Source organism: Notolepis coatsorum (assembly GCF_963971535.1).
Source record: "Notolepis coatsorum genome assembly, chromosome: 11".
NCBI classification, from domain to species: domain Eukaryota; kingdom Metazoa; phylum Chordata; class Actinopteri; order Aulopiformes; family Paralepididae; genus Notolepis; species Notolepis coatsorum.
In genome coordinates this window covers 128,653,112-128,665,810 of record NC_140175.1, presented here as the reverse complement: position 1 = coordinate 128,665,810, position 12,699 = coordinate 128,653,112, and positions in this window count along the sequence as shown.

Here is a 12,699-nt window from a genome sequence, read left to right as displayed (position 1 = left end):
AAAGTGCTATCAAGTTGGGGTATATTTCTCACCTAACTGACCACAGATTTTTGAAGATGATTTATTCTCAACACAACTTTCTAAAGGTGTGATGTGTCACTAATATTACCCTAAGATAAGCATTGGCTCCTCTGAATTCAGTAAGTGCTTCTTGTTGGGGTAGTTTTGCTGACTTTAGCACATTGAAAGGCTCCATGATGAATACTTGCAATTGATGAAACTAATATCAGGATCACCTTGAATAAAGCCCCATTTCACTGTTCTATTTCAATAGTTAATTATTCACTTAGACTTCCAGTAAGCAATAATAGTCACACTTCAACTTTAGCAACTGTCTTTTACCCTGTCATAAGAAAGTGCTATCAAGTTGGGGTATGACTCTTCATTGAATGAAAGCAAAGCAGCTTTAACATATGAAATTACCCCGATGGCAACCCTAACCAAAGCATTTCCCAGTTCCCTTGTAGAAAGTGCATTTTGTTGGGGTAGCTATTGAATGGCAACTTCCCCCATGTTGTTTTGAAACATCTTTGTCTAGAAAATCAAGTGCTCTCTAAGCCTTTAGGTGGCAGTGTTTTGCATAAAGAAGAGTGCTGGACCACTCACCAAGAACAGGAATTGATGGTGTTGATGGGCCAATCATCAGGTGACGATACCACATTGTGTCCATTGTGAAGATTCCAGGATATTATGATGTCACAGTTGGGGGTGGGGCTGAGTGGATCTACTATGTAAGCTGAACAAATTCTGACCAGACACAACACCTGCTTTGTGGAGGACAGAAGAGTCCTGCCAAAAGCCATATGGGAAGAGGAGCAACTTGTCATCTTTTGGTTAAGTCATTATCATTACCCTAACTTTAGCATTGACTTGACATCTGATATCAGTAAAGTGCTACTTGTTGGGGTAGTTCTGTTTGACACATGCTACTTTGGAGGAAAAACAAGATCAGGTTTGCTGGAAACACACTCTGATGATCACTGCCAAATCTGATTTAACTCTCTTTCACCAAGTAATAGAAAGTGCTATCAAGTTGGGGTATATTTCTCACCTAACTGACCACAGATTTTTGAAGATGATTTATTCTCAACACAACTTTCTAAAGGTGTGATGTGTCACTAATATTACCCTAAGATAAGCATTGGCTCCTCTGAATTCAGTAAGTGCTTCTTGTTGGGGTAGTTTTGCTGACTTTAGCACATTGAAAGGCTCCATGATGAATACTTGCAATTGATGAAACTAATATCAGGATCACCTTGAATAAAGCCCCATTTCACTGTTCTATTTCAATAGTTAATTATTCACTTAGACTTCCAGTAAGCAATAATAGTCACACTTCAACTTTAGCAACTGTCTTTTACCCTGTCATAAGAAAGTGCTATCAAGTTGGGGTATGACTCTTCATTGAATGAAAGCAAAGCAGCTTTAACATATGAAATTACCCCGATGGCAACCCTAACCAAAGCATTTCCCAGTTCCCTTGTAGAAAGTGCATTTTGTTGGGGTAGCTATTGAATGGCAACTTCCCCCATGTTGTTTTGAAACATCTTTGTCTAGAAAATCAAGTGCTCTCTAAGCCTTTAGGTGGCAGTGTTTTGCATAAAGAAGAGTGCTGGACCACTCACCAAGAACAGGAATTGATGGTGTTGATGGGCCAATCATCAGGTGACGATACCACATTGTGTCCATTGTGAAGATTCCAGGATATTATGATGTCACAGTTGGGGGTGGGGCTGAGTGGATCTACTATGTAAGCTGAACAAATTCTGACCAGACACAACACCTGCTTTGTGGAGGACAGAAGAGTCCTGCCAAAAGCCATATGGGAAGAGGAGCAACTTGTCATCTTTTGGTTAAGTCATTATCATTACCCTAACTTTAGCATTGACTTGACATCTGATATCAGTAAAGTGCTACTTGTTGGGGTAGTTCTGTTTGACACATGCTACTTTGGAGGAAAAACAAGATCAGGTTTGCTGGAAACACACTCTGATGATCACTGCCAAATCTGATTTCAGTGAGAATTACACTTCAACTTTAGCAACTCTCTTTCACCAAGTAATAGAAAGTGCTATCAAGTTGGGGTATATTTCTCACCTAACTGACCACAGATTTTTGAAGATGATTTATTCTCAACACAACTTTCTAAAGGTGTGATGTGTCACTAATATTACCCTAAGATAAGCATTGGCTCCTCTGAATTCAGTAAGTGCTTCTTGTTGGGGTAGTTTTGCTGACTTTAGCACATTGAAAGGCTCCATGATGAATACTTGCAATTGATGAAACTAATATCAGGATCACCTTGAATAAAGCCCCATTTCACTGTTCTATTTCAATAGTTAATTATTCACTTAGACTTCCAGTAAGCAATAATAGTCACACTTCAACTTTAGCAACTGTCTTTTACCCTGTCATAAGAAAGTGCTATCAAGTTGTGGTATGACTCTTCATTGAATGAAAGCAAAGCAGCTTTAACATATGAAATTACCCCGATGGCAACCCTAACCAAAGCATTTCCCAGTTCCCTTGTAGAAAGTGCATTTTGTTGGGGTAGCTATTGAATGGCAACTTCCCCCATGTTGTTTTGAAACATCTTTGTCTAGAAAATCAAGTGCTCTCTAAGCCTTTAGGTGGCAGTGTTTTGCATAAAGAAGAGTGCTGGACCACTCACCAAGAACAGGAATTGATGGTGTTGATGGGCCAATCATCAGGTGACGATACCACATTGTGTCCATTGTGAAGATTCCAGGATATTATGATGTCACAGTTGGGGGTGGGGCTGAGTGGATCTACTATGTAAGCTGAACAAATTCTGACCAGACACAACACCTGCTTTGTGGAGGACAGAAGAGTCCTGCCAAAATCCATATGGGAAGAGGAGCAACTTGTCATCTTTTGGTTAAGTCATTATCATTACCCTAACTTTAGCATTGACTTGACATCTGATATCAGTAAAGTGCTACTTGTTGGGGTAGTTCTGTTTGACACATGCTACTTTGGAGGAAAAACAAGATCAGGTTTGCTGGAAACACACTCTGATGATCACTGCCAAATCTGATTTAACTCTCTTTCACCAAGTAATAGAAAGTGCTATCAAGTTGGGGTATATTTCTCACCTAACTGACCACAGATTTTTGAAGATGATTTATTCTCAACACAACTTTCTAAAGGTGTGATGTGTCACTAATATTACCCTAAGATAAGCATTGGCTCCTCTGAATTCAGTAAGTGCTTCTTGTTGGGGTAGTTTTGCTGACTTTAGCACATTGAAAGGCTCCATGATGAATACTTGCAATTGATGAAACTAATATCAGGATCACCTTGAATAAAGCCCCATTTCACTGTTCTATTTCAATAGTTAATTATTCACTTAGACTTCCAGTAAGCAATAATAGTCACACTTCAACTTTAGCAACTGTCTTTTACCCTGTCATAAGAAAGTGCTATCAAGTTGGGGTATGACTCTTCATTGAATGAAAGCAAAGCAGCTTTAACATATGAAATTACCCCGATGGCAACCCTAACCAAAGCATTTCCCAGTTCCCTTGTAGAAAGTGCATTTTGTTGGGGTAGCTATTGAATGGCAACTTCCCCCATGTTGTTTTGAAACATCTTTGTCTAGAAAATCAAGTGCTCTCTAAGCCTTTAGGTGGCAGTGTTTTGCATAAAGAAGAGTGCTGGACCACTCACCAAGAACAGGAATTGATGGTGTTGATGGGCCAATCATCAGGTGACGATACCACATTGTGTCCATTGTGAAGATTCCAGGATATTATGATGTCACAGTTGGGGGTGGGGCTGAGTGGATCTACTATGTAAGCTGAACAAATTCTGACCAGACACAACACCTGCTTTGTGGAGGACAGAAGAGTCCTGCCAAAAGCCATATGGGAAGCGGAGCAACTTGTCATCTTTTGGTTAAGTCATTATCATTACCCTAACTTTAGCATTGACTTGACATCTGATATCAGTAAAGTGCTACTTGTTGGGGTAGTTCTGTTTGACACATGCTACTTTGGAGGAAAAACAAGATCAGGTTTGCTGGAAACACACTCTGATGATCACTGCCAAATCTGATTTCAGTGAGAATTACACTTCAACTTTAGCAACTCTCTTTCACCAAGTAATAGAAAGTGCTATCAAGTTGGGGTATATTTCTCACCTAACTGACCACAGATTTTTGAAGATGATTTATTCTCAACACAACTTTCTAAAGGTGTGATGTGTCACTAATATTACCCTAAGATAAGCATTGGCTCCTCTGAATTCAGTAAGTGCTTCTTGTTGGGGTAGTTTTGCTGACTTTAGCACATTGAAAGGCTCCATGATGAATACTTGCAATTGATGAAACTAATATCAGGATCACCTTGAATAAAGCCCCATTTCACTGTTCTATTTCAATAGTTAATTATTCACTTAGACTTCCAGTAAGCAATAATAGTCACACTTCAACTTTAGCAACTGTCTTTTACCCTGTCATAAGAAAGTGCTATCAAGTTGTGGTATGACTCTTCATTGAATGAAAGCAAAGCAGCTTTAACATATGAAATTACCCCGATGGCAACCCTAACCAAAGCATTTCCCAGTTCCCTTGTAGAAAGTGCATTTTGTTGGGGTAGCTATTGAATGGCAACTTCCCCCATGTTGTTTTGAAACATCTTTGTCTAGAAAATCAAGTGCTCTCTAAGCCTTTAGGTGGCAGTGTTTTGCATAAAGAAGAGTGCTGGACCACTCACCAAGAACAGGAATTGATGGTGTTGATGGGCCAATCATCAGGTGACGATACCACATTGTGTCCATTGTGAAGATTCCAGGATATTATGATGTCACAGTTGGGGGTGGGGCTGAGTGGATCTACTATGTAAGCTGAACAAATTCTGACCAGACACAACACCTGCTTTGTGGAGGACAGAAGAGTCCTGCCAAAATCCATATGGGAAGAGGAGCAACTTGTCATCTTTTGGTTAAGTCAAAAGACTTGACATCTGATATCAGTAAAGTGCTACTTGTTGGGGTAATTCTGTTTGACACATGCTACTTTGGAGGAAAAACAAGATCAGGTTTTCTGGAAACACACTCTGATGATCACTGCCAAATCTGATTTCAGTGAGAATTACACTTCAACTTTAGCAACTCTCTTTCACCAAGTAATAGAAAGTGCTATCAAGTTGGGGTATATTTCTCACCTAACTGACCACAGATTTTTGAATATGATTTATTCTCAACACAACTTTCTAAAGGTGTGATGTGTCACTAATATTACCCTAAGATAAGCATAGGCTCCTCTGAATTCAGTAAGTGCTTCTTGTTGGGGTAGTTTTGCTGACTTTAGCACATTGAAAGGCTCCATGATGAATACTTGCAATTGATGAAACTAATATCAGGATCACCTTGAATAAAGCCCCATTTCACTGTTCTATTCAATAGTTAATTATTCACTTAGACTTCCAGTAAGCAATAAGAGTCACACTTCAACTTTAGCAACTGTCTTTTACCCTGTCATGAGAAAGTGCTATCAAGTTGGGGTATGACTCTTCATTGAATGAAAGCAGTTTTAACATATGAAATTACCCCGATGGCAACCCTAACCAAAGCATTTCCCAGTTCCCTTGTAGAAAGTGCATTTTGTTGGGGTAGCTATTGAATGGCAACTTCCCCCATGTTGTTTTGAAACATCTTTGTCTAGAAAATCAAGTGGTTTCTAAGCCTTTAGGTGGCAGTGTTTTGCATAAAGAAGAGTGCTGGACCACTCACCAAGAACAGGAATTGATGGTGTTGATGGGCCAATCATCAGGTGACGATACCACATTGTGTCCATTGTGAAGATTCCAGGATATTATGATGTCACAGTTGGGGGTGGGGCTGAGTGGATCTACTATGTAAGCTGAACAAATTCTGACCAGACACAACACCTGCTTTGTGGAGGACAGAAGAGTCCTGCCAAAAGCCATATGGGAAGAGGAGCAACTTGTCATCTTTTGGTTAAGTCATTATCATTACCCTAACTTTAGCATTGACTTGACATCTGATATCAGTAAAGTGCTACTTGTTGGGGTAGTTCTGTTTGACACATGCTACTTTGGAGGAAAAACAAGATCAGGTTTGCTGGAAACACACTCTGATGATCACTGCCAAATCTGATTTCAGTGAGAATTACACTTCAACTTTAGCAACTCTCTTTCACCAAGTAATAGAAAGTGCTATCAAGTTGGGGTATACTTCTCACCTAACTGACCACAGATTTTTGAAGATGATTTATTCTCAACACAACTTTCTAAAGGTGTGATGTGTCACTAATATTACCCTAAGATAAGCATTGGCTCCTCTGAATTCAGTAAGTGCTTCTTGTTGGGGTAGTTTTGCTGACTTTAGCACATTGAAAGGCTCCATGATGAATACTTGCAATTGATGAAACTAATATCAGGATCACCTTGAATAAAGCCCCATTTCACTGTTCTATTTCAATAGTTAATTATTCACTTAGACTTCCAGTAAGCAATAAGAGTCACACTTCAACTTTAGCAACTGTCTTCTACCCTGTCATAAGAAAGTGCTATCAAGTTGGGGTATGACTCTTCATTGAATGAAAGCAAAGCAGCTTTAACATATGAAATTACCCCGATGGCAACCCTAACCAAAGCATTTCCCAGTTCCCTTGTAGAAAGTGCATTTTGTTGGGGTAGCTATTGAATGGCAACTTCCCCATGTTGTTTTGAAACATCTTTGTCTAGAAAATCAAGTGCTCTCTAAGCCTTTAGGTGGCAGTGTTTTGCATAAAGAAGAGTGCTGGACCACTCACCAAGAACAGGAATTGATGGTGTTGATGGGCCAATCATCAGGTGACGATACCACATTGTGTCCATTGTGAAGATTCCAGGATATTATGATGTCACAGTTGGGGGTGGGGCTGAGTGGATCTACTATGTAAGCTGAACAAATTCTGACCAGACACAACACTTGCTTTGTGGAGGACAGAAGAGTCCTGCCAAAAGCCATATGGGAAGAGGAGCAACTTGTCATCTTTTGGTTAAGTCATTATCATTACCCTAACTTTAGCATTGACTTGACATCTGATATCAGTAAAGTGCTACTTGTTGGGGTAGTTCTGTTTGACACATGCTACTTTGGAGGAAAAACAAGATCAGGTTTGCTGGAAACACACTCTGATGATCACTGCCAAATCTGATTTCAGTGAGAATTACACTTCAACTTTAGCAACTCTCTTTCACCAAGTAATAGAAAGTGCTATCAAGTTGGGGTATATTTCTCACCTAACTGACCACAGATTTTTGAAGATGATTTATTCTCAACACAACTTTCTAAAGGTGTGATGTGTCACTAATATTACCCTAAGATAAGCATTGGCTCCTCTGAATTCAGTAAGTGCTTCTTGTTGGGGTAGTTTTGCTGACTTTAGCACATTGAAAGGCTCCATGATGAATACTTGCAATTGATGAAACTAATATCAGGATCACCTTGAATAAAGCCCCATTTCACTGTTCTATTTCAATAGTTAATTATTCACTTAGACTTCCAGTAAGCAATAATAGTCACACTTCAACTTTAGCAACTGTCTTTTACCCTGTCATAAGAAAGTGCTATCAAGTTGTGGTATGACTCTTCATTGAATGAAAGCAAAGCAGCTTTAACATATGAAATTACCCCGATGGCAACCCTAACCAAAGCATTTCCCAGTTCCCTTGTAGAAAGTGCATTTTGTTGGGGTAGCTATTGAATGGCAACTTCCCCCATGTTGTTTTGAAACATCTTTGTCTAGAAAATCAAGTGCTCTCTAAGCCTTTAGGTGGCAGTGTTTTGCATAAAGAAGAGTGCTGGACCACTCACCAAGAACAGGAATTGATGGTGTTGATGGGCCAATCATCAGGTGACGATACCACATGTGTCCATTGTGAAGATTCCAGGATATTATGATGTCACAGTTGGGGGTGGGGCTGAGTGGATCTACTATGTAAGCTGAACAAATTCTGACCAGACACAACACCTGCTTTGTGGAGGACAGAAGAGTCCTGCCAAAAGCCATATGGGAAGAGGAGCAACTTGTCATCTTTTGGTTAAGTCATTATCATTACCCTAACTTTAGCATTGACTTGACATCTGATATCAGTAAAGTGCTACTTGTTGGGGTAGTTCTGTTTGACACATGCTACTTTGGAGGAAAAACAAGATCAGGTTTGGTGGAAACACACTCTGATGATCACTGCCAAATCTGATTTCAGTGAGAATTACACTTCAACTTTAGCAACTCTCTTTCACCAAGTAATAGAAAGTGCTATCAAGTTGGGGTATATTTCTCACCTAACTGACCACAGATTTTTGAAGATGATTTATTCTCAACACAACTTTCTAAAGGTGTGATGTGTCACTAATATTACCCTAAGATAAGCATTGGCTCCTCTGAATTCAGTAAGTGCTTCTTGTTGGGGTAGTTTTGCTGACTTTAGCACATTGAAAGGCTCCATGATGAATACTTGCAATTGATGAAACTAATATCAGGATCACCTTGAATAAAGCCCCATTTCACTGTTCTATTTCAATAGTTAATTATTCACTTAGACTTCCAGTAAGCAATAATAGTCACACTTCAACTTTAGCAACTGTCTTTTACCCTGTCATAAGAAAGTGCTATCAAGTTGTGGTATGACTCTTCATTGAATGAAAGCAAAGCAGCTTTAACATATGAAATTACCCCGATGGCAACCCTAACCAAAGCATTTCCCAGTTCCCTTGTAGAAAGTGCATTTTGTTGGGGTAGCTATTGAATGGCAACTTCCCCCATGTTGTTTTGAAACATCTTTGTCTAGAAAATCAAGTGCTCTCTAAGCCTTTAGGTGGCAGTGTTTTGCATAAAGAAGAGTGCTGGACCACTCACCAAGAACAGGAATTGATGGTGTTGATGGGCCAATCATCAGGTGACGATACCACATGTGTCCATTGTGAAGATTCCAGGATATTATGATGTCACAGTTGGGGGTGGGGCTGAGTGGATCTACTATGTAAGCTGAACAAATTCTGACCAGACACAACACCTGCTTTGTGGAGGACAGAAGAGTCCTGCCAAAAGCCATATGGGAAGAGGAGCAACTTGTCATCTTTTGGTTAAGTCATTATCATTACCCTAACTTTAGCATTGACTTGACATCTGATATCAGTAAAGTGCTACTTGTTGGGGTAGTTCTGTTTGACACATGCTACTTTGGAGGAAAAACAAGATCAGGTTTGGTGGAAACACACTCTGATGATCACTGCCAAATCTGATTTCAGTGAGAATTACACTTCAACTTTAGCAACTCTCTTTCACCAAGTAATAGAAAGTGCTATCAAGTTGGGGTATATTTCTCACCTAACTGACCACAGATTTTTGAAGATGATTTATTCTCAACACAACTTTCTAAAGGTGTGATGTGTCACTAATATTACCCTAAGATAAGCATTGGCTCCTCTGAATTCAGTAAGTGCTTCTTGTTGGGGTAGTTTTGCTGACTTTAGCACATTGAAAGGCTCCATGATGAATACTTGCAATTGATGAAACTAATATCAGGATCACCTTGAATAAAGCCCCATTTCACTGTTCTATTTCAATAGTTAATTATTCACTTAGACTTCCAGTAAGCAATAATAGTCACACTTCAACTTTAGCAACTGTCTTTTACCCTGTCATAAGAAAGTGCTATCAAGTTGGGGTATGACTCTTCATTGAATGAAAGCAAAGCAGCTTTAACATATGAAATTACCCCGATGGCAACCCTAACCAAAGCATTTCCCAGTTCCCTTGTAGAAAGTGCATTTTGTTGGGGTAGCTATTGAATGGCAACTTCCCCCATGTTGTTTTGAAACATCTTTGTCTAGAAAATCAAGTGCTCTCTAAGCCTTTAGGTGGCAGTGTTTTGCATAAAGAAGAGTGCTGGACCACTCACCAAGAACAGGAATTGATGGTGTTGATGGGCCAATCATCAGGTGACGATACCACATTGTGTCCATTGTGAAGATTCCAGGATATTATGATGTCACAGTTGGGGGTGGGGCTGAGTGGATCTACTATGTAAGCTGAACAAATTCTGACCAGACACAACACCTGCTTTGTGGAGGACAGAAGAGTCCTGCCAAAAGCCATATGGGAAGCGGAGCAACTTGTCATCTTTTGGTTAAGTCATTATCATTACCCTAACTTTAGCATTGACTTGACATCTGATATCAGTAAAGTGCTACTTGTTGGGGTAGTTCTGTTTGACACATGCTACTTTGGAGGAAAAACAAGATCAGGTTTTCTGGAAACACACTCTGATGATCACTGCCAAATCTGATTTCAGTGAGAATTACACTTCAACTTTAGCAACTCTCTTTCACCAAGTAATAGAAAGTGCTATCAAGTTGGGGTATATTTCTCACCTAACTGACCACAGATTTTTGAAGATGATTTATTCTCAACACAACTTTCTAAAGGTGTGATGTGTCACTAATATTACCCTAAGATAAGCATTGGCTCCTCTGAATTCAGTAAGTGCTTCTTGTTGGGGTAGTTTTGCTGACTTTAGCACATTGAAAGGCTCCATGATGAATACTTGCAATTGATGAAACTAATATCAGGATCACCTTGAATAAAGCCCCATTTCACTGTTCTATTTCAATAGTTAATTATTCACTTAGACTTCCAGTAAGCAATAATAGTCACACTTCAACTTTAGCAACTGTCTTTTACCCTGTCATAAGAAAGTGCTATCAAGTTGGGGTATGACTCTTCATTGAATGAAAGCAAAGCAGCTTTAACATATGAAATTACCCCGATGGCAACCCTAACCAAAGCATTTCCCAGTTCCCTTGTAGAAAGTGCATTTTGTTGGGGTAGCTATTGAATGGCAACTTCCCCCATGTTGTTTTGAAACATCTTTGTCTAGAAAATCAAGTGCTCTCTAAGCCTTTAGGTGGCAGTGTTTTGCATAAAGAAGAGTGCTGGACCACTCACCAAGAACAGGAATTGATGGTGTTGATGGGCCAATCATCAGGTGACGATACCACATTGTGTCCATTGTGAAGATTCCAGGATATTATGATGTCACAGTTGGGGGTGGGGCTGAGTGGATCTACTATGTAAGCTGAACAAATTCTGACCAGACACAACACCTGCTTTGTGGAGGACAGAAGAGTCCTGCCAAAAGCCATATGGGAAGCGGAGCAACTTGTCATCTTTTGGTTAAGTCATTATCATTACCCTAACTTTAGCATTGACTTGACATCTGATATCAGTAAAGTGCTACTTGTTGGGGTAGTTCTGTTTGACACATGCTACTTTGGAGGAAAAACAAGATCAGGTTTGCTGGAAACACACTCTGATGATCACTGCCAAATCTGATTTCAGTGAGAATTACACTTCAACTTTAGCAACTCTCTTTCACCAAGTAATAGAAAGTGCTATCAAGTTGGGGTATATTTCTCACCTAACTGACCACAGATTTTTGAAGATGATTTATTCTCAACACAACTTTCTAAAGGTGTGATGTGTCACTAATATTACCCTAAGATAAGCATTGGCTCCTCTGAATTCAGTAAGTGCTTCTTGTTGGGGTAGTTTTGCTGACTTTAGCACATTGAAAGGCTCCATGATGAATACTTGCAATTGATGAAACTAATATCAGGATCACCTTGAATAAAGCCCCATTTCACTGTTCTATTTCAATAGTTAATTATTCACTTAGACTTCCAGTAAGCAATAATAGTCACACTTCAACTTTAGCAACTGTCTTTTACCCTGTCATAAGAAAGTGCTATCAAGTTGTGGTATGACTCTTCATTGAATGAAAGCAAAGCAGCTTTAACATATGAAATTACCCCGATGGCAACCCTAACCAAAGCATTTCCCAGTTCCCTTGTAGAAAGTGCATTTTGTTGGGGTAGCTATTGAATGGCAACTTCCCCCATGTTGTTTTGAAACATCTTTGTCTAGAAAATCAAGTGCTCTCTAAGCCTTTAGGTGGCAGTGTTTTGCATAAAGAAGAGTGCTGGACCACTCACCAAGAACAGGAATTGATGGTGTTGATGGGCCAATCATCAGGTGACGATACCACATTGTGTCCATTGTGAAGATTCCAGGATATTATGATGTCACAGTTGGGGGTGGGGCTGAGTGGATCTACTATGTAAGCTGAACAAATTCTGACCAGACACAACACCTGCTTTGTGGAGGACAGAAGAGTCCTGCCAAAATCCATATGGGAAGAGGAGCAACTTGTCATCTTTTGGTTAAGTCAAAAGACTTGACATCTGATATCAGTAAAGTGCTACTTGTTGGGGTAGTTCTGTTTGACACATGCTACTTTGGAGGAAAAACAAGATCAGGTTTTCTGGAAACACACTCTGATGATCACTGCCAAATCTGATTTCAGTGAGAATTACACTTCAACTTTAGCAACTCTCTTTCACCAAGTAATAGAAAGTGCTATCAAGTTGGGGTATATTTCTCACCTAACTGACCACAGATTTTTGAATATGATTTATTCTCAACACAACTTTCTAAAGGTGTGATGTGTCACTAATATTACCCTAAGATAAGCATAGGCTCCTCTGAATTCAGTAAGTGCTTCTTGTTGGGGTAGTTTTGCTGACTTTAGCACATTGAAAGGCTCCATGATGAATACTTGCAATTGATGAAACTAATATCAGGATCACCTTGAATAAAGCCCCATT